The sequence below is a fragment of the Apteryx mantelli genome, chromosome 1, assembly GCF_036417845.1.
Source record: "Apteryx mantelli isolate bAptMan1 chromosome 1, bAptMan1.hap1, whole genome shotgun sequence".
NCBI lineage: Eukaryota > Metazoa > Chordata > Aves > Apterygiformes > Apterygidae > Apteryx > Apteryx mantelli.
The window spans coordinates 29618684-29644487 of NC_089978.1; the positions used below are offsets into that span (position 1 = coordinate 29618684).

Here is a 25804-nt window from a genome sequence, read left to right on the forward strand (position 1 = left end):
CACCATGCACATGAATGAACTCCAGGCTCTTGTTTCAGAAAGACAAATACGTAGTTCCATTGGAATGGCTCATCCCTCCGCCTCATGTCCATTCAAAAGGACAAAATGATATAGATATTTATAGATATTGTAAGACTGATTAAGACAACTCATGAATGCAGACCCACATTACAGAACTATATATACACATATACAGTCACAATTCTTATTGCATCAGTATGAAGTCTTATCGTGATTATGTAATATGTGCTTAGGAGAGGCTTTTAAGAAGAGGAACAAAAGACATCAGAATAGCTATACCTCTGTTCAGTTACCTAGTGACCAAAGTATTGGGCTGGAATTCAATACACCGTTTGGTGAGATTGGGTGAGTCACCTCACACAGTGACTCACTTGGAGAATAAGGATTGTGAAATTGATTTACCAGGGGACAAGGGCTGCATACAGAAGAGGTATTATTCTCATTCCCTTTGGGGGAATCATGTCCGGTATTGCCCTTACGTAATTTAATAAAGAAACTGTGGGGTGACCTGATTCAAAACTCAAAGTGAAGTCAACATTCACAGATTAGAATGGGTTTAGGATGAAGACATTGGACCTACTTGTACGTATGTCACCACTGCACACAGGCACTGAACTAGCACAACAGCTCTGCTTTTATCCAATTTAAAAATATTTTAAAGGCTCAAGAAATAATATCTACTAAAATTGAGATACTTCAAAATTCCTTTTAGGCTCACATATAGAAGGCCTCCACAATGAGAGATGCAGTATTATCATTACAGCATGGTAGAAACTTTCTAAGAGTCTCCATTGACCTCTCAGCCTGCCTGCAGAAGATCTATGCACATGGTAGTAATTATCTTAAACGTATCAATTTTTTGAAAATGTACATTCACACATTTTGTTCACTATTTATTCTCTTCTTTGAATTATCATTTCAACTTCTGACAGTAAAGAAAAACTTTGTAATTGTAAGTATAATGAAAGAAAGGGTGAGGAGTCACCATCATTTAGGGAGGAATAACTCCATGCACCAGTACAGGCTGGGGGTTGACCTGCCGGAAAGCAGCTCTGCCGAGAAGGACCTGGGAGTGCTGGTGGACACCAAGTTAAGCATGAGGCAGCAATGTGCCCTTGTGGCCAAGAAGGCCAATGGGATCCTGGGGTGCATCAGGAAGAGTGTTGCCAGCAGGTCGAGGGAGGTGATCCTCCCCCTCTACTCAGCCCTGGTGAGGCTGCATCTGGAGTACTGCGTCCAGTTCTGGGCTCCCCAGTACAAGAGGGATGTGGCACTACTGGAACAAGTCCAGCAAAGGGCTACAAAGATGATTAGGGGACTGGAGCATCTCTCTTATGAGGAAAGGCTGAGAGAGCTGGGCTTGTTTAGCCTGGAGAAGAGAAGGCTGAGAGGAGATCTTATCAACGTGTACAAGTATCTGAAGGGAGGGTGTCAAGAGGATGGGACCAGACTCTTTTCATTGGTGCCCAGCGACAGGACGCGAGGCAATGGGCACAAACTGAAACACAGACAGTTCCATCTGAACATGAGGAAAAACTTCTTCACTGTGAGGGTGACAGAGCACTGGAACAGGTTGCCCAGAGAGGTGGTGGAGTCTCCTTCTCTGGAGATATTCAAAACCCGCCTGGACGCAATCCTGTGCAACGTGCTCTAGGTGACCCTGCTTGAGCAGGGGGTTGGACTAGGTGATCTGCAGAGGTCCCTTCCAACCTCAACCATTCTGTGATTCTGTGATCATTGAATGTATTTTAAGAATGGTTTAGATAAACATCTGTCATTAGTAACACAGACAGAGTTGCAGGCATGCTTTTTGTAAATATACTTCTTGTGATCAGAGGGTATTGTCTCTCTTCCTTGATAAAATGAACATAGCTCCTACAGTAAAGAATGTCTGTGGAGAACTGGTTTTAAATCTACTGTCTTTGAGAATTCAGGACAATAAAGCTTGGTCACACAAAATTTTCACAGAAATTAAGCTGAATTGAGGTCATAATATAAGCTCAAACAAAGTTCAAATTAACTTTTGAACAAATAATAGTGAAGAAACACCTACTTCTGAAAAAAATGATTTCTCACCAGATTACAACAATTTCCTTTTATTAAATGCAACCAAAATAGCATTAGCAGTCTTGGTGGGTATTAGGTCAGACAGGAAATAGGAAAGCAGGAAATTAAACATATTCATTTTTTTTTCTTTCCTTTGCATCATAGACTGCTTTCCAAGTGTTCACATTTGGAGCCATCGATTTTCTGCTAGATAACTGCAACACCAAAGAACTTCCATGTGGCTCATAGACTTCGAGTAATAGTAAAGAAGAAGCAATCTTTGGATAAATTCCATGGGAAGAATTTTGGAGGCTATCTGGCACTCACTGTGCCATAATCAGGTACTTGAAATGCGTAAGTAGATGTCCATACAATTGCAGTATTTAAATGTTTGCTGGTTCATTTGTTCTGTTCCCTACAATGCAGGTAGTTACTTTTTCCTCATCCCTGTTGTATAGCAGCTGATGGTCTCTATTGCTTTACCAGCAAAGACCAATTTTAATTGAAGTCATCGAAATCTGAAACTTCCGTGATGATATGACTGTTCACACTCATGTGAGCACGCTCACTGCGACTGAGAAAACAATGAGTGGAGAACCCATTTTATAGGACAATATTTTATTCTTAAGTGACTAAACTGCTGCGCTACTGTGTACATGTATGTATATTTCATTGTATTTGTACATGTTGCAGTATGTTGAGGTAATTAAACAAAATGTTTTAAAATGTTATGTGGTTACTTCACCTTTGCCCTCCCCAGTGCACAGAGCTTTTTGAAATTACAGACCAACAGCTCTTGTCTTATGAAACATTTAAACAACTTCTAAAGATTAAGTTAAAATGTCCAGAGATAGACTGAAAGTCAGAGTCACTGAAAGCTTCATCTGTTCATGCAAGAAAAATGCCTTTTTTTTATAAAAATTGTTAATAAAAGGAAGCTCTGCACAGAACGAATCTCTTCTCTAAAACTATCTGGGTGTTATCAAATGCAGGGGACAGCATCTTTCTTAAGCAATTATTTAGGAAAATTTTCATTGGCATTTGCAGGTGTGTGCAGGAACCTACTATCACCCATATGAACAGTATGGATGTGATTATTTTCAAATAAGCTGTATATCTTTTTAAGCTTGTTATCACCACTTGCTATTTTTCTGCATATTTAAACTGGTCTTGGGTTGAATGGTCTAGCAATTCTGTATCAAAGTAATATTTTAATGTTAGTTTCTCTGGCTATAAATAATAAGCAATACAGTACCATTTCTAAAAGCTCACCCCTTGGTTATACTATGACATTTATTTTGCCACTGAAAGTATTCTTCTTTCTTAAAAAAAAGTGGAATAGAATTTACTGAATATGAATTGCAGAACTGATACCACCTACATACTACCATGTTTTTATTACACAGTTCACTGCTATAAGTCTAGTACAGTCTTTGGTTTGGAAGGAATTTTTGGCAATATTTTTGATCTATATTGTCTCTTAGTTCTTAACTCTTTCTACTATACACTAAAAGCACTATGACAAAACCATATCGTTACTCTTCTTTTAGGTATTTTTCTTGTTATAATCAGCTAAGTGAAATGTACAATTCAACTATACTTATTTGCAATTTGTATGTCCCTTTATAAAGTATGAACCTTTTCTCCCCAAACAATGATTATTAGCTACACCTCATAAGTGCATAGCCTGATGATGAGAATGAAGTACGGCCTCATCTCCCTTAACATAAGCACTCCATTTCATAAGACTGAATCACTACCATGTTCTCCCATTGCTATGACTTCTATTGTTTTGTCCTGCCATCTTCCCTTCTAGTGATAGAGTTAACATTTACGATGAGTATAAACAGGCAATATTTGGCAGCTGCAACGTCCAGATGCCATGCTTGGGAATATATTTCCAATAGCACCGCCTATCTTTGGGGTTTGTTCCTCCATTAGCTGCACTTCTGGCTCTGCTGATGGAGCACAGAAGTGTATCTGGGCCAGCTGATAGGAATGCTGTCTTCTCCTGGATGATGCTAGTCTATGACTCACTCTCAGTTCTCAAGATAATACATTTATGTTAACTCTCATATACAAGATAACCATTTCTGTTGGCAATTACTTCTAAATGTATGTATAAATACTTTTCATGATGATCATCCTTAAAATGACAATATGCTTAGTATTTTACTCCAATGAATAATTAAAAATTTGGATGTCTATTTTGTTCTTCATCTTTGTAGAACTAAATAAAATCTAGCCAATGCGTGACTGATCCCTGTCATACTGTCATTACTGTTAATAATAGCCATGCCATTAGAAAATGTGATTCTTCAAGGTAAACAACATCTGCTTTGGACCATGGCAGAGAAATACAATGACATCAAGGAGAAAAGGGAGAAACTGGTTAATCAGAAATGAGAGCTCTTGATTGTAGAAACACTAAGAGCTAATGTGAGGAGAGCTATTTATGAACTAATATCATGAGTTCAGTGCATCAAGCATTAGATTAGCCTGAGGCTCAGCAGAGCCTAGCCAGAGTCTGTAGCTGTCACCACAACAGGAATGATGAATTTTAATAAATGATCACAAGGATTTTAAACAATGAAGTAGCAACAGCCTTTCCAAGGAACCTGGATTTACCAAAGGAGAAAGCAAAGAACCAGGGATTAAGGCTTATCCAGGGAAACGAAGACTTTATAAAATAACCTTGGATGCTTGGATGCATCCGTTGCACAAACAGAGACACTTTGAATTGCCTGACTGGATCAGAGAAGACATCACATGAAGTTACAAGAAGTTAATCCAGGGTATGAAAGGCCCACATGTTATCTTCTGTCCAGGAAGCTGAAGAGCACAGTATTAGCTCTTACTATAATGTACTCTAAAAGAAAACAGTGACACTGGATATCTTACATACTGAGCCACAGTGCAGAGCTACTTATTTGCCTACCCCCAAAACTGCCAAGAAAAGGCAAGGTATGTCCTATTGTCACTTTGGCATCATGGCACAGTGAAGAAAACAAAGAAAAAGGCATCAGCATGAAGGAGAAAGGACAAAATCTAGCAACTTTGTTCTGCTTTGCACTCTTTTAGTTTGCCTTTCCTCCATGATGATTTGCTGTCAAGTTGTCCAGTTTTAGTGAGCTGATTTTATTCAAATATGGTATGAATCATAGTGGGATTTCAAGAGTTCTGATAGTGATAACTAAAAGGCTCAAATTACCCACTGTGATGACTGGTAAGAAATAGGCTCATTAAATAGTTTAACCACGAAGATAGTTAAGTATTAGGTTATCTGATTAAAGGGTACTCACAGTAAACATGAAGACCCATAAGGATCAGAGAAACCATGTCAGGTGGAGCAACCCCAGTAACCTCCAGGTGAGAAGGGAGCTCCCTGACTTGGCTGCTCCCGAAGACCATCGAAGGGGAGCGACTCAACCATTGTCCAAGAGGGTTTCACACCTTCATACAAGGAGTTGAGGAAGGAAACTCTCTCCCTAGAAAGCCATGCAGATGTGGTTAATGTCTACAGGGGTATAGGACTTTTTATGAGACGCACGGGGAAGAGAATGCTGGGACTGTGCAAAACTTATCATGGGATTTTCTAAGAGGATTTGAGGGATGTACAAAACATTATGGGATGTTTAGAGGAAGGATGAAAGGAAGAGAAAGGGAGGGATCATGGTGGATTGGGAGGAACAAACACAGGAAAATAAAGGGAGAAAGGGATAAAAGCGGCTGGTCAAGTATAAACAAGTTGCTGGTCATTACATTTGTCTGACTGAGCCCTTTGCTTGATCACCACAGTCTGTCCTATCTTCTCATTAAATCCTATTTCTAACTATCATCTCCTGTGTGGGTGTGCTCTCTGTTCTGAGTTCAGGTGTGAATGCTAGCAAACTTCAGTTTGGACAAGCATGTGAGAGGTCTGAGTTCCAGCTATTGGAGTGGGACCATGAGCTTCAGGGTCTCATAGGCCCAGGTGACAGCAACTGGGGGAGACCAGGGTATGCAGTCCAGCTACTGGATACACTGAGTGCCTAAGGCCAGCTACTAGAGGCACCCATATATAGAGGAGGAACAGCGTCAAGCCTTCAGTACTGTTCATATTCGTGTGAGTGTTGGGTTTTTTGCAGGGCTGGTAAAGGCATTGTGTTCTGCCTGTGTGGATCTGTGTGGCCAACCATGTTCACAGTGTGTGTGTGTGTGTGTGTGTGTGTGTGTGTTCACAAGCATCTCTCAGGAATACATGCTCACCGTGGCTGCGGGCTGGACCTGGGGACCTGTTAAGTGCAGCCTCACATTCATTGGGATGGAACTAGAGGGACCTTCTGGGTTCCGTAACCAGAGTTGGCCACTTGTAACAGTAAGGATTATCCATTACTGTTACCCAAGAGAGAAAACTGTGGGACCTCAAAGATGCTGCATTTGTATGTGTTGCCATTTTATTTTTGTTTTCATCATCTTTTTCTATAAATGAAGCATGACTAAAACTTATCCGTGGCATCTTGTATCCCTGTCAATTTTCAGCAGAAGTAAGACTGTTCCATTGCAGGCTGCACTTTTTTCTTTCTGAAAGAGCAATGCAAATGTGTGATGTTCCCAAGGCTTGCAAGGAGATGTGTTGTCAAACAGCATAACCTATGTCAATAAAGAACAAGACACTGGGCACTACTGGGGTCAAGTGAGCATTTAAATCTTGGATCAAAACACATCAAAACCAGAATAAGTTTTGCAATGCAGGAGATAAGAAAAGAACCCTTCAACACAACACAAAATAAAATGCACAAAGGCTATTTTCAAATCATATAGCAGTTACTGGACTTACTGACTTCATGGAATATGTGGTTACAAGATTATCATCCCTAATGTTATGCCATTGATATGCATAATAGAATCATATAATTCTTGTATTATTTGTAATTAAAAACTGGATTATAAAGCTGGATGGTAAAGGTAGACAGCGAAACATTTCCAAGGTTAATGGTATTCCTGAAAGTTTGAAAATAGTTCAGCCACAGGCTCCCTGTGTGGCTTTGGCCTTCCTAGCCTTCCCTGTACTTTGGTTGTTTACATGTAATAACAAAGACAGTGTTACAGAACTGACAATCCTTTTGCATGTGCAAAGTTGTCAAACACTAGTCTGATGAAAATCAGAACCTCTCTAGCATGTGGCTGGATTATGTTCTGGTCAATGCCAACAGAGGAGGAGTAAGTAATCCATTTTCCTTGGATTACTTGAAGGGAAAAACGTATACTGAAATTACACTTCAAGTTTGAGGAAAAAGAGGGGTTGTAACTTTGTGATACACATAATTAGAGTGTAAAACACAGAAAAGAACTGTGGATTCTGAATGGCTCAGTGGGTGTCTCCTTGTTCTTATTCTCAGTATTAAATGAGTCAGTAAATTCCTATTCTCTTAAATTCTATAATTGCTCAGGCCTGACTGGGATGTGTTTTTAACAAACTCAGAATGACAAGTTCAGCTGGAGAGAGAACCATTAGAGTGAAAAAACAGTGAAAGCCCAAGTGAATAATGAAAGTCCTTGTACAATTTACCTTAGATGCATACGCTGTAGTGAGTAATAAGCAGAATTTTAATACATGCATAGAAATTAAAACAACTGATTACTAGTATTATCAAGCACTTCCAAAAGATAATGATTCAGGTTTCACAGAGCTGTTTGATCTTAATTTCAAATAGAAGAATGAAAGTTATGCTCCCAGCATTGACATAGTCTTCCATAAACAAAATAGCAGTTATTTTATAAATCTTCCTTTCTTTTCTAAGCTTAAATGAGTCATGACCAGTTACATTCCCACATGTCTCAGCTACCAAGCTGGCTACAGGAAAAAGAAAAATACAATATTCTGCAACTCTTGCTTTATTATTGAAGGAGTTATAAAACAAGGGGCAAAGCAAAGAATTTGGAGCCACAGTTTCCAAAAGATAAGAAGACTTCTCTATTTAATATATCCATTTTCTGTCAAACAGAATTTGCTTCACTCATACTAATGTAAATGTATGTGTGTCTTTGGGTTCAGAGTGACAAAGGGCTGAACACACATTTCTGGTCTGCTCTTCTCAAAAGGGAGCTAGTAGTACTGGAAAACATTCAGAGAACGGCAACAGGATGCTTAAACTTACAGAACAGCTTCCAAAATTGGGGTGACTAAGTAAGTTAGAAATCTTCAGTCTGTAAAAGAGTGACGAATGGAAGATGTAACACAGGTCTGTGTAATTATGGGTGGTAAGAACAGGACAGATGAGAATTAACTGTTCACTGTCTCTTCAGCTACTAGCTCTAGGAGCTATCAAATGAAGGCAGCAGGAGCCAGGTTCAAGACAAACAGGAGCTGGTGTGTCTTCATTCAGGGACTCCTGGAATTCACTGCTGAAGGATTTGGTAGATGCTAAAAGTGCAGATGGGTTACACAGAAGACTGGATGAGTTCATGAAAGAAAGATCCACTGAGGATTGCCAAACACACAGAAACTACATCTGGTCAAGGAAGACCCTGAGTTTGAAGCAGTCAGAATCTGGGAGAGTGCTATGAGAAATGATCGTATATACTTCCTCTATTACTGTACTCCAACACAGAAATATGCTTTTGGACACTTTCAACCACAAACTACTAGGCTTGAAGGGATCTGATGAGATGCAGTAAGGCTGTGACTACAGTAAAGTTAGCTGAAAACTTATATTACCTTCAACAGGGGTAATTTTCTTCATTTCAGGAAATTAGTTATTATCTCCCAAGTTTTAACCCACCATAGCTTATTGTCCACTGTGTGAGTTTGCATTATTGCCAATGCATTGAGATTTACATGCCATTAACCTGAAAAATCAACACTTCCCTACAAAGAAATAGCAACATTTTTGCAGCACTTTGAAAAATACAAAATGTCAAGAACAGTTAACACTTGAAAAAGGACACTTCCATTTTGAAAATGAAAGCAAAAGGAAGGCTGGGGAAAGGTGGGCCTGCTAGTGAATGAGGCAGGGGCCCTGGTGACAGTGATACAGAGAAGGCAGAGATACTGAGTGCCTTCTTTGCTTCAGTCTTTACTGGTAAGACTGTTCTTCAGAAATCCCAAGCCTCAGAGACCAGAGAGAAATTTGGATAAAGGAAGACTTTCCCTGGGTGGAGGAGGATTGGGTTAGGGATCACTTAAGCAACCTGGACATCCACAAGTCCATGGCCCTGATAGGATGCACCCACAAGTGCTGGTCGATGTCATTGCTAGTCATCTTTGAAAGGTCATGGAGATCAGGAGAGGTGCCTGAGGACTGGAAAAAAACAAATGTCACTCCTGTCTTCAGAAAGGGCAAGAAGGAAGACCCAAGGCCAGTCAGCCTGACCTTGATCCCTGGAAAAGTGATGAAGCAGCTCATTCTGGACACCATTTCCAGGCACATGAAGGACAAGAAGGTCATCACAAATAGTCGGCATGGCTTCACCAAGGGGAAATCATGCTTAACCAATCTGATAGCCTTCTATGATGGAATGACTGGCTGGGTAGATGAAGGAAGAGCAGTGGATGTTGTCTCCCTTGACTTCAGCAAAGCTTTCGACACTGTCTCCCATAGCATCCTCATAGGTAAGCTCAGGAAGTGTGGGCTAGATGAGCAGACAGTAAGGTGGACTGAGAACTGGCTGAATGGCAGAGCTCAGAGGGTTGTGATCAGCGGTGCAGAGTCTAGTTGGAGGCCAGTAACTAGCGGTTTACCCCAACAGTCAATACTGGGTCTACCAATACTGGGTTAGCCTCAGCAGTTTTGCTGATTATACAGAACTGAAAGGAGTGGCTGATACACCAGAGGGCTGTGCTGCCATTCAGAGGGACCTCAACAGGCTGGAGAGGTGGGCAGAGAGGAACCTCATGAAGTTCAACAAAGGCAAGTGCAGGGTCCTGCACCTGGGGAGGAATAACCCCATGCACCAGGACAGGCTGGAGTCTGATCTGCTGAAAATCAGCTCTGCAGAGAAGGATGTGTGGGTCCTGGTGGACAAGTTGACCATGAGCCAGCAATGTGCCCTTGTGGCAAAGGCAGTCAATAGCATCAGGAACAGTGTTGCCAGCAGGTCAAGGGAGGTGATCCTTCCCCTCTACTCAGCCCTGGTGAGGCCACATCCGGAGTGCTGGGTCCAGGTCTGGGTTGCACAATACTAGAGAGACACAGAGCTACTGGAACGAGTCCAGCAAAGGGCTACTAAGATGATTAAGGGACTGGAGCATCTCTCACAGGCTGAGAGAGCTGGGACTGTTCAGCCTGGAGAAGGGGAAACTGAGGGGGATCTTATCAATCTGTTTCAATATCTGAAGGGAGGAAGTAAAGAAGACGGAGCCAGACTCTTCTCAGTGGTGCACAGTGACAGGACAAGAGGCAGTGGGCACAAACTGAAACACAGGAAATTCCATCTGAATATGAGAGAAAACTTTTTTATAGTGAGGGTGACTGAGCATTGGAACAGGTTGCCCAGAGAGGTTGTGGAGATTCCACCCTTGGAGTATTCAAAAGTCATCTGGACAAGGTCCTGGGCTACCTGCTCTAGGTGACCCTTCTTGAGCAGATGGGTGGGCCTAGGTAATCTCCAAAGGTCCCTTCCAACCTCAAACATTGTATGATTCTGTGAATTGATTTTATTTGAAAAATAATTATTTCCTCTGCCCAGCTTCATCTATCTGTTGAAGAGGAACCTGTTCATTTTAAGAGATCTCTAACTCCTTTTTTGTTTGGATTTGCTCATGCTTGACTGCCAAGACTCTGGGTAGATCTCAGTCTGTGTTGCTTCTTATTCAACAACTAGAGACTATTTTGAGAATTAAAGACCATTTGGATTTTTGTATCACTCAAATGTATAATTCATTTGGTTCTCAACAACTGCCAAGACTACTGCATTTCAGCAGTTATATCCATGATACTATACAGCTGACTTTTGGAAACTGGTGTCACTCAGATAATGTTATTTAAGGTTCTAGTGATATCATCACAATTTGTTTTCCTCTGTGCTTTCCCAGGCAACTTTAAGTACATTCTCATGCACCCTTTGATTTTTTTCATAAAAAATCTCCAAGATGATCTATGGTAAAATGCTCCATCCTCAACTGCCTACACTCCGATAAGGCAGCCTGTCCCACCATTTGTACTCTCTTTCAATCTTGACTCCTCCTAAAATATTGAAGGCATTAGGACTACTCACTGAAAGAGGTAATGTCACAACTGAAGTCAGTGGCAAAACAAACTTTGACTTAGCTGGGTAGGAGGTCACTCACAGTGCATGGAATAAATCTTTGCAGGACTGGGGTTAAAGGAACTATAAATTAGTTCCTAAACCTAGGATTTCTGTTTAAATATGCCAGATACCATAATACAAAGAGCTATGAAGGCACACACATGTGCAAGTGAAACAACATTACTGCTACATTATGAATGCAGTTCAGTAGCTTAGGTTACTGTACATCCTGAAAACTACTAGTTCTCAAATTACTACTATTCATTGCACTGTCATCTACATTAGTGAGTGAAAGAGAGAGTTTTTTTGCTAATTTTTTGGCTCACTGTGCTCTGCCTCTACTGCACTACTTAGTCTTTAAATCCTCTACTTCAAGCCACCTCTTCCCTCTTCAGAAAACCATGGTTTTATCTATTCTCAAAACCTCTTCAAACTCTCTTCTGTATCTGTCTTTTCCCTAGTGTGCTTCCTCCTATACTGTGGTTTGTATTTAAACAATCTCTTAATCTTTTGGAATTGTACAGCACTTATATCTTCTTTTAAATTGGTCTTAATTGCTACTGCTTTCTGTTCTCTAATCCATTTAACACCTTTAATCTTGTAGCAACTCCCTTTCATTTTTCTTTTTTGTATTTAATAAAATGTTATAAAAGCATTTTGGAAATGTCCTCTTCTGTTTTTATGGTAGCATAGGGCACTTGGGGGTGCTTGTATCTATTTCTTTTAGTTCAGTCATGTTTGTTACAGATACTGAATCTCAGAAAGGCAAAGGAGAGAAATGGGAGAGATGAGGATTGCACTTGTCACTCTTTTTTGCAACTCTAGTCCTCTGATTAGGAGCAGAATTCACCATCAGCAGTCTAGAGATATTAAGCTGGAGTTACTGAGGTTTTTTCACACACCATAGGCCTTTCAGAGGTTGTTTCAGGCTCTGGAATATGATTTGTCCATGAAGAGGGTTATTCTGCTTCTTCCCATTGGCAGTAAAGGTTTAGACAGCTAAAGGACAGTGAGTGAACCCCATTCACCCCCAATCTTTGCATGTTCCAACACTGGAACAGAGCATATTTTTCAATATGACACAGTAAAATAATCATAATGATTAAAAATGGAATATACAATTACAAGTAATAAGGAGATAAGCTGCAGAATAATAAAAGAGGAAAATACACCGCGAAGACATGTCTGTGAACACCAACTACCCAACGAAGAAAACAGCCCACTTTATGGACCTCAAGAAAAATGGGTCTGCGCTTTATCTACGTTATTCAGAAAAGCTGCTTTTGACTTTACTTGAACTAGCAGTTCTATTTTATCTATAGCTTTTGGCTATCATCTCTGTTTATAACCTGGCAGCCCAAGTCAAATCCTTGCATTTTATGCATTTTTTCTTGGTATTAGCATTTACCCTTTTTTGATTTGGGAAGTTACCAGTTCCAGTGCATGAGCTAATACTCAGAGGAACTTGATAGGTTATCTATTAATGCTAGACATTAATGATTAATGAATTAGAGTCATCTAACTTTTCTGTGCAACAGTTTCCAAAACTTTGAAATATTTTTTTTAAGCACATAAGCTCAAGATCTGAAAAGTAATTGCTAAGTATCAGTTTGTGATGAACTCAAACATGGTTATACGAAGTCAAAGGGATTAGCTATCTTTGTCTCCTCTGGTCCCTTATACAGTCATTCTGTGCAACTACATTACAGGCCCAGGCAAAAAACAGGCTGCATATTCAGTGTTTTATAGGCAGGTGAGTATGGAAAAGAACAAGAGGTTTAAGAAAAGAAGATGGATTATTGGTTATGCATTTCCTGTCCAAGCCAACAAAGGTGATTTATCAGGTATTTCAAGTAACTGTTTTTCTGAATCAATGGACAAGGACCATATCCACACATCATGTCACAAGAGGCCTGAAACTGGGGGATCAGACTGCTTCTTCTAGATTAGCTTAGAAAATATACACTGCTTACTCTAAAATCCCCTTTTTCATTGTCTGTATCATCTTCCTGTGCTGTCTTCCTGCGCTCTCATAACACTTCTTGCACCTGAGTTCACGAAATCAGAAAATATGGTCGGCTCCCAGGCTTCGGCTGTTGTAATACCTCTTTGTGAAACAGCCAGCAGGATCCTGCAGGGGCAGCTACCTTTCGTTTTCCTATGATGCACGTTATAGTGTCTAACGTCAGAAGCAGGTTTCTGGAGGAATTTTTGAAGCTGCATAGCAGTAGGGTGTCTTGCTTCCTTTCAGAAGCTTTCCCTGACAGCTGCCATGTACAGTTCGTTTGAGGATCAAACGCTTAAAGATGTTATTGTTAGACTTAGATGAATGTGATTAATAGTCTGCTGTGCTTTTAAACTGATGAGCTAATTTTTCTACATTAAAGTCTAAAAAAAAAAAAAAACTTTCTGGATAACAAATTAAGTAACAGATACTGGCTCAGTCCAAGGCAAAGTGTATTTGCTACCAGATGGGGGAAAAAATTCCTTAGTAGGAGCTGTGGCTAAGTGAGCACAGCATTAGGGCTGTGAGCTCAGCACCCTGAGGTCACCAGCTTTTAATTAACCCTCCATCTGCTGGGAGTTTCTAAACTTGTGCAGAAAGGAACGGTCTCTGGAACTCTACAAATGTCCCATGTAGGCTGCCATTGAAGTTAAATTTATAGCCCTTATTAGTTTAGTGTGGCAAATAAGCCATACATGGTCAAGAAGTGGACTCAAACCCTTATAATTTTTATCATATAAGCAAGTACATAGAGTGTTAAATGTTCCCAGCCAATGAGATGTAGATAACTCTCTGTGTGTACACACACAAGATGAACATTTTAATGGGCTATAGTCCTGCTCTTCTCTTTCACTCGCAGGGGCATAGATTGACCTTTAATGTGTCTCAGCATAAGGAATGTGCATAGACAGATATACCCATATGTGCCTATAAATACATGCATTTGAATATATATATATGTGTCCTCTTTTTATGTGTGTATATATAGATACGTGTGTATACACGTACATACACATGCAGAAGTATAAATATGTATAAACATATTTTGTTACAAAGCATAATTTGGTTATCCATATCTTTCAGATTATGCATATAGATGATACTATTTCCTTAAAAATTATAAAAATATAGTATTGCTTACATTTCCTATAAAACTTGCTAATGGAATCTCCACATCGGAAATCAACTCTGTTACAGAGTTTTGTGCTATTACTCTGGAGTGTTATTGCAATGTTATGAAGTGTTATGCAAAGTTGAGGAAACTGTACAAAAATCTTGATGATTCCTTCATAACTCAGCTTTTAGTTGCATACTTAACAAAATGATAAAACATTAAAACAAAACTGTGTTACCTTATGTACAATTAAATAAATATATGTGATTTAATGGAAATGTGAATAAGGGCTTGAACATATTGAAGAACAGTAAACTTCTGATTATAAACACTATCTAAATAGTGACTTTGAAGACTGATTTTTTTTTTCTCTGATGAGCCATAGTCTTGAACTGGTGATCAGTTTTGTGGCAATGCTATCAAAAACTGCTGAGAATGGTTCCTGAATGTTTTAATTAAAAAAAAAAAAAGAAAAAAAAAGAAAAAGGGAAGAGAGAGATTTGGTTTAAAATTCCAGGTATGATATCCTGCTTAATTTTCATTCTTACAATTCATTTCCCAGAAACAAAAGGATACAGGAATTCTTATTCGCAGATGCAGTGAGATTTTAGCCCTTGTCAACTGTATCAATACACTTAAAGCTGTCAAAGATTCATTGCTTCTCTCCATCCAAAGATTCAATATAATAAAGTCTATGAACAGCAGCAGAAAAGTGATTTATAGAGCCCTCCCAACATTACACAGGGTAGATGTGGGTGGTAACCTTGGGCAGTAACAATGGTGGTAAACAGACTAATGTCTTAGGCCTACATATTTTTTTAAAATAGTAAATAATAACAAGATTTCGGACTGAATTTTCCACAATTTGTAATTGCATTGGCTACATTGGAGTGGAGAATGAAACCCAATCTGTTTTTCATAAACTGTTAAATTATTGAAAAGAAACAAGAAGCTGCCAAAGCATTACAATTCTCCTGCATCCAAGGGAGCAAATTTTCAAAAGGTCATCTTCCATCTGAACAAACGCATGTGTGACTGGCATGTGACAAGAGAAGAAGCAATTGTTTCATTTCGTATTTTATGAAATTTCACATTAGGGTACTAGAATTTCAAAAGACTTTGACTATTCATCATCATCATTTTTAATTCACTTGTGATTTTCACATTTATCTAAGCCTTTAGTTGCACACCAAAAATAAATAGTCAACTAAATTAAAAAGCAGACAGCCTGTGGGGTTTTAGGACCATTAGTTGCTGAAAGTGTATTTGAATATGGCATCTTTGGCTATAAAAATGGGCTTGTTAAATGACAGCTAACTGTAAAATAAAAGCAGAAAATAAAAGGAGTTTTCTTAGACTTCTATGATAAAGGAATGGAAAAAAATCAAATACAGAGCTATATCCCTGTTAATTAAAGTAACACTCCCAAAGAGTGCAAATATGCATGGTGGAAACCTTCCATCTCATGTGACATTCCTAAAGTGATGTTGGATTTTGTATATGCATGCATGTAGTTTGTTATCACATATAAAATTTTCACCTGAACTTCCCAATGATAACCCTTAAACCTGGATTCAGGCAAATGTTCATACTGAGGAAAGGAATAAGGCAAATGTCCTAGCAAGAAGCATCCTATGAAGCACTGCTTTCAGTAGAACACCAAGTCTCACGTAAGTTTAAATACTTTCTTGAATCAAGGCTTTAATTACAAAATATAGGTAGAGTTTTTCTCTGCAAAATGAAGTTTGTCATGTGTTGGCTATAAGGCTTTGTTACTATGGGCTGTTGATTGTTTTAAGTAACTTTTAATTTTAGTATTTGTTTATGAACAAAGGATTTGAGGAAAGTGTAAAAAAAGAGTAAGTGGGCAGTTAGGCAAGAAAACACTAATGGAATGATTAAAATGACAAAAGTGTTAATTTTGTCCCAGTTCACTGTCTACCAAACTGTTTCCAGAGGAAATGAAGCCATCAAAGATGTCTATTAGATAACTGTCAATAGGAATATCACAGAGAATGAAAGCACAAGCTGACTTATTTGAATGAGCTAGTGTTTCTCACCAAAGTCATGGTCTTTGCTGTCCTTCATTTATATGACTTCCTTGAAATTAAAATGCTACTGTTTTGTCCATTTGCTCTGAAATGTTATGTATTTCTCACTTCCTTGGAGTCTCATTCATGCCGTCCCTACCTTTTGACCAGTCAGCAAAACCTTGGTTTTAAGAGAAGCATGGTCATATATTAAACCACCGAGGAGAATTCTTACTCAGGAAATCCAGTTCAGCACCGCCAACTCACTTACAATTTCTGGACTTAACACACCAAGCAAGTCGGTGGCAAATCTGACATTAACAAGGGGCAAAAGCACAAAGGCACATCAGTAAGAAGACATTGGTAAAACAATGTGGTGCTTCACTGGAGGGCTGAGCAAGGAAACAAATGGCCTCTTATAAGAGTAAGGCCCCTTTAACAAAATACAATGACAGAATGGATTGAAGGCATATGTCCAAATTCTATTGGCTATTTTGTGAATTATGAAGATCTAAAAAGCCAGATCCTGTCTGCAGTTAACCCAAAGGAATTCTTCAGATGGAAGAAAGCCCACGACTGGCCTAAAGCCAGCAGAGTCAGTTCCTAAATGACAGTAGTTTTGAAGAAGTGAGTGAAGAGGAAGCACTCACTCTGGGGATGAATGAGAAATCCTCTTATCCTAACCATTCCCCACAAATATCTGTGTGTGCTGTCAGTTAGTTCAGTAAGTCAGTGCGAGCTCTAGGGTTGGACTAGTGCCCGACCGCTGAAATGTACCTAGCTCACTGATCATCCCCTGCCTCTCTCCCCTGAACAAAGTTGAACAGAGAAAGAGGGGACTTTGGTCAGCATCCTTGTACTGAGCATTGTAGAAGGAGTACATCCTCAGAAAAAACAAAAAAACCCAGAGTTATACAGAAGTTTAGTTACACATTAAGATACTGCAGCAATAAACACACTTTATCATCTCAAATCATTTCAATATTTGGTATCACTGGCTTCATTGCATAAACAAATACGCTCAAAGTTAAGATCGCTATGTTAACAACCATGAATAAAACATTTTTATGTAAGTGGGTAGACCAAAATATGATTTTGCAATTACTAAGCCTGATGTCTTTTAGAAGAAAAATCATTGAGCAGTTAGAGCACAGGACTTAATACACATACCTATCTATGACACCAGTTTGCAACATGTGACCTCAATGGCATGGGATGTAGCTTCCTAATCAGATTAAAACCAATGCGCATAATATATTCTTCATATCAGCATTATGAAGCTTTATTAATCATTCTGTGGCACTATGTAGTACTTTGATTATGGACATTTTAAAAATAAAAGGTGATATTCATCTTCATTAACCTAGAAATACAAAAAATGGTCATCAGAGGCTGGTCTGACATCCAAGTCTTCCTTTATTGCAAATGGGAAGAAATGCACACCCTGCAGAGGGCATTAACCTCATTTAAGATAGGCCAGGTGAGTCAACCTACAAAATCACCAGGTTCTTTCTACTGATTATAAAGACCAGCTTTGACCCAGATGTCTAATTAAAGTATCTAAATAAATTCAAAGATCAGCAATTATTGGTTGGCTTTTGAATGGCAATGTTGTAGCTAAGATGCATAATGCAAATTAGAAAAACTATTCTACAAACACCTTGGTTTTGGTTTTATGCATAGCCAAAGAATTCTTCTGTACGGTATCCACTAGATATTTAAAGCTACCATGAGGAAAATGTATGTTTTTAAAATGGACAGTAGTAGTTTGAAGGTGCAACTGTACTATAAAACAAATCAAATTTGAAAAACAAACTCACCATGCCAGCATAAACAAGTTAAAGGGATTGACTTTTGTTAGCTGATTGAAGCTCTAATCACTTTAAGTGATTACCATCAAAACCAAAAGGTAAACATCTCTCCCAATTTAAAATAAAATAGTGTCAGTATAAGCAAAATGCAAATGGGATATTTTAGTTCTTTTCCAGTGGATGATAGGCAGGCTGTATGCAGCAGTCAGCACCGAAGCTTGGCAGGAGGATTTATTTTGAAGTGTTTTGATAATAACAAACATTTATGTATGAACAGAGATTAAAGCAATGATATCATCTCTGAAAGATAATTTCTTCTGTAATTACGTATTCAGTAGATGAAGGTAAACTGCAGGAATGGCAAGGTCGAGACCATTTGTGCTTGTTTGCTCTTGCTCCCTAGAAGCAGAATGTGCACGCGGGAAGAGAGACATCTTTCAGTGACGGGCGGCAGGACGTGGGCACCCAGGACAGTGGGTTCTTTTTCTATAAAGGGGCCAGTCGACACTACCATTTACCTTAGCGTCGTTATAAAGTATATTTCAGCTACCCAGTCCAACTACAAACTTTTAAAAAATCTGAAAACAGGCAACAGGTTATTTGAATTAATTTAGAATGTTGTTCTTATCTAGTTCTGATTATAATGCCTGCATTGGTACCACAAAGGTCAATAGGATCTTGAAACAATTCAGAAGAAAACAGACCTCTGTTTTCTGTTCCCTCTGAATGTGGATTTTATTTTCTTTTGATACAGTTAGGACAAGATTAATCTCACTTAATTTTAGTTGTGTGAAATTTAGGCATCTAATCCAACAGCAGTCAGCAACAATAAACTCCTGCAGAAAGTGATTCCTCCCACTCTGTGTTAGATGTATGAATTAGATGGACTAATTTTCCCACTGGGGGTGTCTGTATCTCTGCAGTGACTACACAAGGAACACAAGGGGTTGGTTTAGAATAGACAACCAAATTTGTGGTGGTTACGTAAAATGAATCTGACCTTTGGTGCAAAAATCCCATTTTAAATCTTTTCAGGATTTGTCAGCAGAAATGTTTTTGACAGAAATCACTGTATGCATATTTACTGGGAGGAATGTTGAATCCGACTCAACATAGCCCTGTATCTTCTGCTACAATCTTATTGTCAGTTCCTGTACTCAAAAAGTATGATGGCCTGTTCCATTTTTAAAATGAAAATGCTAGTAGCAAATCAATGCACAAAATAAAATATTTATTAACAACTGGAAACTAAATTTAAAGTATTTCTATTTTTAGAAAAGATTTAATGCTTAAATACAGATGATAATGTTTTGGCACTCTCTATTCTAGTCCAGTACACTCAGGTCTGCTACCAAACTGCTAATCTGCTAAAGACAATCTGTATGCTAGGGTATATTTCAGTTTTCATCTTCAAAAGACTATCCTCTAGCATGCTTCTCCTGATTTAGAGTGACACAGAAGTGAGACAGACAAAAGTCTGTTGATTAATCTGATGAACAGAGGATGGCATTGGTTTTCCAAGGTTTCCTAATGCCCTGTGATGTGAATGAAAACCTTGATTAAATGATGGTTAAAGTGAGAAATTTGAATTCTCAGTCCATCTAGTACAGAATCTACTGTCAGAAAAGCCCTTACTGGCCAAATGCCTGTGTCTCATAAGGAATGCTAAAACTGTCAGGCCAGGCCGACTTCCCACAGTACATTACGGGTGGATGCAGAACTGTACTGCTGCTCCTCTCACGCTTTATGGCCCAGGTTAGTAAGCATCTCTGCCACCTCTGCCGCACAGAGGAAGCTGTTGGGCTTCTGGCAGCTGCTCCCTGTCTATGATGGGCATGAGCTTGGACATCTGAGCTGGAAAGTGACAAACGTTTCAGGTAGTTATTGACACTTTGCATAAGACTGTGTGTTTTGAAGAATCCTGTGTAAGGAAACAAGATTGCAGAGGTGGTTGCTGGCAACCTCCCAGAAGTGTATAACAAACAGGCTGTTGGAAGTTTATGTTATTTATGGATAGTTTCAAAGTTGGCACAGTGGTTTAGTGCACGTGTGTTATTTGTGTGTGTTTCTTTTTTTAATCTGCATTTTAGCCCGATTATAGTAACCGTTTGTCCTCGATCTTACTACTGACCTTTATGCCTATTTAACTCTTATGCTGTACTACCTCAGCCCGTGCTGCACGGTTGGGATTCAGCTAACCTAGCTTACGTTAGGTTTCTTATCTCAGATGACCCATCTTGCTGCATAGTTAGCAGAAAGAGATTGGCATCTCTAGAGGATGTGTGTTCTGCTCTACAAAACAGGGAGGATGCTTCACTCTCCACTTGGTAGCCAACACACAGGTATTTCATGTCAATTCAGGCACCAGTTCAGAGTATCAGATATAGCCCCAGAAGGCTGGCCTATAAGATCTATAGGAGACTGGGGCCCTTATGTAGTTGCAGTTAGCAATCAGGGAAGATGCCTTAAGTCAACTAAAATGGCACAGCATGCTTTTGTATGGACAACTCATTTGCATCTTGAATGACTGACCGGCACTAGGGGCCCTTGGTACTGGTTTCCCAGTCTGTACGTGCTGAAGCAGGATTCAAAGAGCAATGGCTGCTTGATCCTCAGACACTGGAGGCGCAGCTTTCCACAATGTGTGGAAATTATCCCTTAAGTAATCTTATAATCTCTGGCCTAGGAAATCCTAAAGAAAAAAAATCTTTCTCCATCTATTGTTCCCCTCTACTCACTACATAACATTTCAGATTTAGTATTATCATAATATCCAAAATCATTCATCTGACATTCACAGGCACGTGAGAAGCTTTTCCGATGAGTGTATTTTGCACAGGTTCAATGTTCAAGAAATTGCAGAAGCTGCCATAGACTTTATAGGTTAAATTTGACTCTTAGACATTTGTAAAATTCACCAAAATTTAAGGAGCTTTTCCTGTCTCCCATTCCACCCACAATCCACTGAAAATAACTTAGCTGAAAAAAGGATAAATTTTATCCAATGTTCTTTGCAGTTCTTGTCTCACACCAGTCACTACCTAAATTAGGAATAAATATCTGTAAAAAGTCAAAGAAGTACTTTCAGAATTCAAACCCAGACAGAAGTTTGAAAAGACCAGCTCTAAGACAAATGAAAATGATTTAGTATAGCAGGTGTATTTGTCACTTTCTGTGCAGCATACTAAAAACATTTAAATGCCTTCTAAACATCACTGTGCAAAGCCATTGCCTCTTATTTCCAGGTGTTCATATTTTACCAGTTTCAAATGACAGTCTGACACAAAGCTAATGTATCTATGAATGATTTCTGCCTGGATATCTGTTACAAAAAGAAGCTTAAATTTGCTCATCCTTTCTCTGTTTTCATTATATAAAACCATAATAAATAAAATGTATTTAAACAGGACAATTTGTTCTGCAACAAATCGCAGTGGACACGAGGATCCTGGCACCATTGATCCTGGTGTTATACAAATGCTACACTATACTTAAAATCAGAGTAAGGGCGAGTCTGTCTTTTATCTGCCTCACTGGATTCAGGGCTTCTGAAATAGATCATTTCTGGAATATCATTTGTTGACACAAAACATGGTTACAGTAAGTTGATTTATAGACAAAGTTTTACCTTCAACCTGCTTTCAGTAATTTAAAAAAATTATGCTAGAAAAAGTAACCAGCCTACAAACCAGCACAGCTTAGATATGAACAGCAAAGGTAATGGTAAATCTGATGCTCATAAAGTCACTAAGTGTTTGACTCTGAATAGAACAATGCAGTGACTGCTTCCTCTGTTCGTGTCTGCTTTTTCTTGAAATACATTATAACAGAGACTTTTCTTCCTGCTGTATGTTGCCTTTCCATGTCTATGACAACTCATGCTGACTTAGTCACCATTTTCAAAAGGAAATCAGCCCTTTTTAGTACTGATTACCAGTATAGCCAATATAGCAGAGCAGGCAGAGATGCTACACAAGATTTTCCCTGTTTGTTTTGCCACCTCATGCCAGTGAATCAGGTCCCAGAAAGAAGCTGACAGATTACACAGTGTCCTGGAATGGAGACAGATCTCAAGTGCTGGGAGGAACAGTCATGCTCATTTTTATTTGTCACCTAAGTGAGGCACTATACAAACGTACCCAAAGGTGAGAAGCTAATCCCTTGATAGCATTCTCTACCTTCATCTTCCAATAAATAGTTGTTGGGTTGTTCATACTGAAGTAATGCAAATTCGCTTTCATCAGGAGTGGAACCATATTGCTCAGGACATAATATTTTCAGCAGGCATATTCAAGAAGATAAGCAAAATCGCTCCAGATTTGGAGTGACCTCAACTGACTTTAATTTCAGCTAGCAGTATTTGGCCCTAAATAAGATGAGATAAGAAGAAATAGAATTTCTTTCTGGAGCTATTTTAAGGGCAATGACTACTATATACAGTGTCAGAATAAGTGACTGAAGTTAAATTTAAAAGACAGACATACTTATGTTTTGCTTTTTCCAAAGACAGTCTCATCTGTTCTTAAGTCTGAACAGCAGAAGAAAAACATGAAAAACTATGGTAAGGAACCTAATCCTTCTGCAAGCAGAAAGAAGCTTTTTCAGTGCAGAAGGAAAGGAAAAACAAACTGTGCTATGAGAGTTTGGGCTGTTTTTGTATTGAAAGGAGAAAGTCTAATCCTGAGCCATGCCTGAAGAAGAAGTGTAAACTCAGCCCTTCTGTAAATTCAGAGATTGCTGTTCTAAGACAGTTCTAAAGCAGTCCCACCCGGGTGTTTGGCTTCTCTATCTGTACATAAAAGTCTTCCTAATTTGAATGAGGTTAAGTTATGGAAAATCTGGACATTTTAGACAGATAACTTTGTTAGTCTATCAAGGTCTGGGCTTTGGAAAAATTAAAATAAATACTGAAATGCCTTACATCACTGCAGTATGATTAAATTTAAAATTTGAAGTAGACTGGATTTAAATGTGCTCTGCAGTCATTTAGTTTAGTGTTTAGGATTTACAATAAACTTTTTCCCATTCTGTATTTCTTTCTCTGGTGAAAACATTGTGCAATCTCTATTTTATCATCTTTTCATTCATTTTTGAGGCATACCCATTCTCTGGAAGGAAGGCACAAAATGAAAAAGTGGTTTTATTTACTTCCACCTAAAAGGTGTTTTAGTATTGAAGGAATCATCTCATTTATGAGGCATGCTTAGAGAACTATAAATTTTGGTTGCCATGCTAACAGGGAATCACTCAGTTGATTCCAGTAAAATAAAAGTATAAAAATTACATTTCCTTGTAAAGAAAGGGGAAATATTAACAAAACTGCAGGTCTTGCCAATTGCAGGAAATTTTATTACAATTCTGCCCTTTTGCAATGTATAATTTTCTGACAGCGTTTAAGGCTCCTGAACATCAACTGTTTCTTTTTAACAGGATTGTGGCAACTGTCCCATCACCAAAACACTCCGGATCTTGCAAATGCAAATCCCGTGCGCAGGTGAAATCCCTCCAGCCAGCTTGTTTGCGCCTAGGAGTCCTTCTACAGCTCTTTTCATCACGCTTTTCTCACATCGACCTCGCATTCCTCCTGCCCCCCGGTCCCTCCGGGGGCCTCAGCAGCGCCAAGGTTTCCGGGCAGGATCTGAGCGTTTACGGGGCCGAACCGCGGCCGCGGCCGGGCGCTGCGCCGCGCTGCGCTGCGCTGGGGGGCGCGGAAAGTTGCGACCGCTGCGATGCCCTGCGCAAGCTGGGGACCCGGCACGGCAGCGACGGCCGGCAGCGCGGGCTTCCGCGGGTGCGGATCCCCGGCCTCGCTGCGCGCGAAACGCAAACTCCCGCTACTGCAGCGCCGGGGAAGGGGCGCCGAGTGGGCACAGGGCGGCCCCCACCGTCGCCCGGGGCAAACCTCCCTTTGCCTTTGCCTGGGGGGCAGATCCCAAACAGGGAACTTGCCCGGCAACCGGCGGAGCGGGGACCGCCTGCCGAGCGCTCCCCTCCGCCGACCCCCCCGCCCACGACCGCGGCGCTCCGCTGTCCTGCAGGTGTCACACTTCACCCGCAGTCACCGAGGGATACCGCTTCCCACGGTAGCCGCTGAGAGAGAAAAAACAAACAAACCAAAAAAAAGCAAACCAAAAAACCCCACGCATTTATTATGCCAAAGGGAAAGAACGGGATCTTAATATTTCCCTGGTCTATAACCAAGAAGGTACCCAATGTCTTAGTCGCTCCATGCTTGTGGCGGCGCAAAAGTTAGCTCATACCGTCCTAGGGACTTCTTTGTAGAGGAACGAGAAGGGAATCAAAGAGTCAGAAGGAAAATATATAAGAGTTGATGAGAACTTACTTGGTTTAGGTGCATGCGTTGACAACCGGCATCTTCCTTCAACGGTAGTAACAGGTCACATTTTCCCTTGGAAGTACCCCTTTCAATTCCTTTTGTAAATTAAATCCTTTTAAAAGATGTTTGCTTTATTTCACTGGCGGTCGTCCATCTCAGCCACTTTCCCCCCCACCCCCTTTTACTTTATTTTCTTCATTTTTGCCGCACGCGCGGACACGCTGTCGCACACACACCCACGAGTCAGAGGGTCTCCATCGCCTCCAGCCGAGGGAGCCGCGCCGGCCGCCTTGCCCCGGTGATGAGAGGCGAATTCTCCCCCGGCTGCTTAGTGTGGCATCTCCGTATTCCCTCGAGGAATCTCCTGCTGGCTGTAAAAAGTAACAGTTCCTTTCGACGCGATGTTTCCCGCTGGACCGCAGGCTGCAGGGCATGGACACGAGAGGAACGACCCGGTAATCACGGCAAAAAGAGTACAAACGGGCAAAAATCGGGGGTTCCCTCCCGGGCGACCCGCTCCCCCTCGGGTCAGCGGGAATGCCTGCCCCGGAGGAGCCGCGTCCCGCCGCGGGTGCTCGGGGCTGCGCGGCCGCGCCGTCTCCGCAGCAGCGCGCGCTGCCCTCGCTGCTGCGCGGCCGCGCCGCTCCCGCGCAGGACGCCTCCTGCTCGCCGCGGCGGCGGCGCTGCCCGGTAGCGCCCCCCTGCGGCCGCGCCGCGCACCGCGGGTCGCTCCGCGCGGGGCTCCGCGCGCCGCGGGTGCCTTCCCCGCCGCGCTGCCCCGACGGCCGGCGGCACCTTTCCCCTCCGCCTGCGCTGCCTCTTAGAGCTGCTCCCGCCGTTGCGTGCTCACCGCAATATCGTCCCGGGGGCGAGCACGGAGCGAGCGCGCAACCGTCTAAAGATGGAGTGAGGCTTTCTCGCCTAGGCGTGCCCAGAACGGGCACCGCGAGGGACCCGTTAAATATAAATATACAACGATCGACTCCAAAGAAACATTGCCAGGACACCTATGCAGCCGGCAAAGCTCTGAAGCGCGCAGTGCAAACCGTTTGGGTCTGTGCTCCGAGGCGGGCGCGGTGCGAGCCGCGCTCGGGCCGCGGCTCTGCGCTCCGCCGCCCTCGCCCTGCTCCCTTCCGCGCAGCGGCGGCGGGGAGCCCCCCGCGCGGGCCGCGCTCGCCTTCGCCCCCCGGCGCTGCCACGCCGCGGCTC

General features: G+C 40.9%; 1 protein-coding gene across 1 annotated transcript in view; it reads right to left on the bottom strand.

Moving 5' to 3' along the window:
* Nucleotides 1–25096, bottom strand: part of TRPC4 (transient receptor potential cation channel subfamily C member 4) — a 151552-nt gene extending 126456 nt beyond the window's left edge. The window contains exon 1 of the mRNA XM_013948339.2: nucleotides 24602–25096. The gene's annotated coding sequence lies outside the window, so the exon portion shown is untranslated. The remainder of the gene's footprint in view (nucleotides 1–24601) is intronic.
* Nucleotides 25097–25804: the final 708 nt, after the last annotated feature.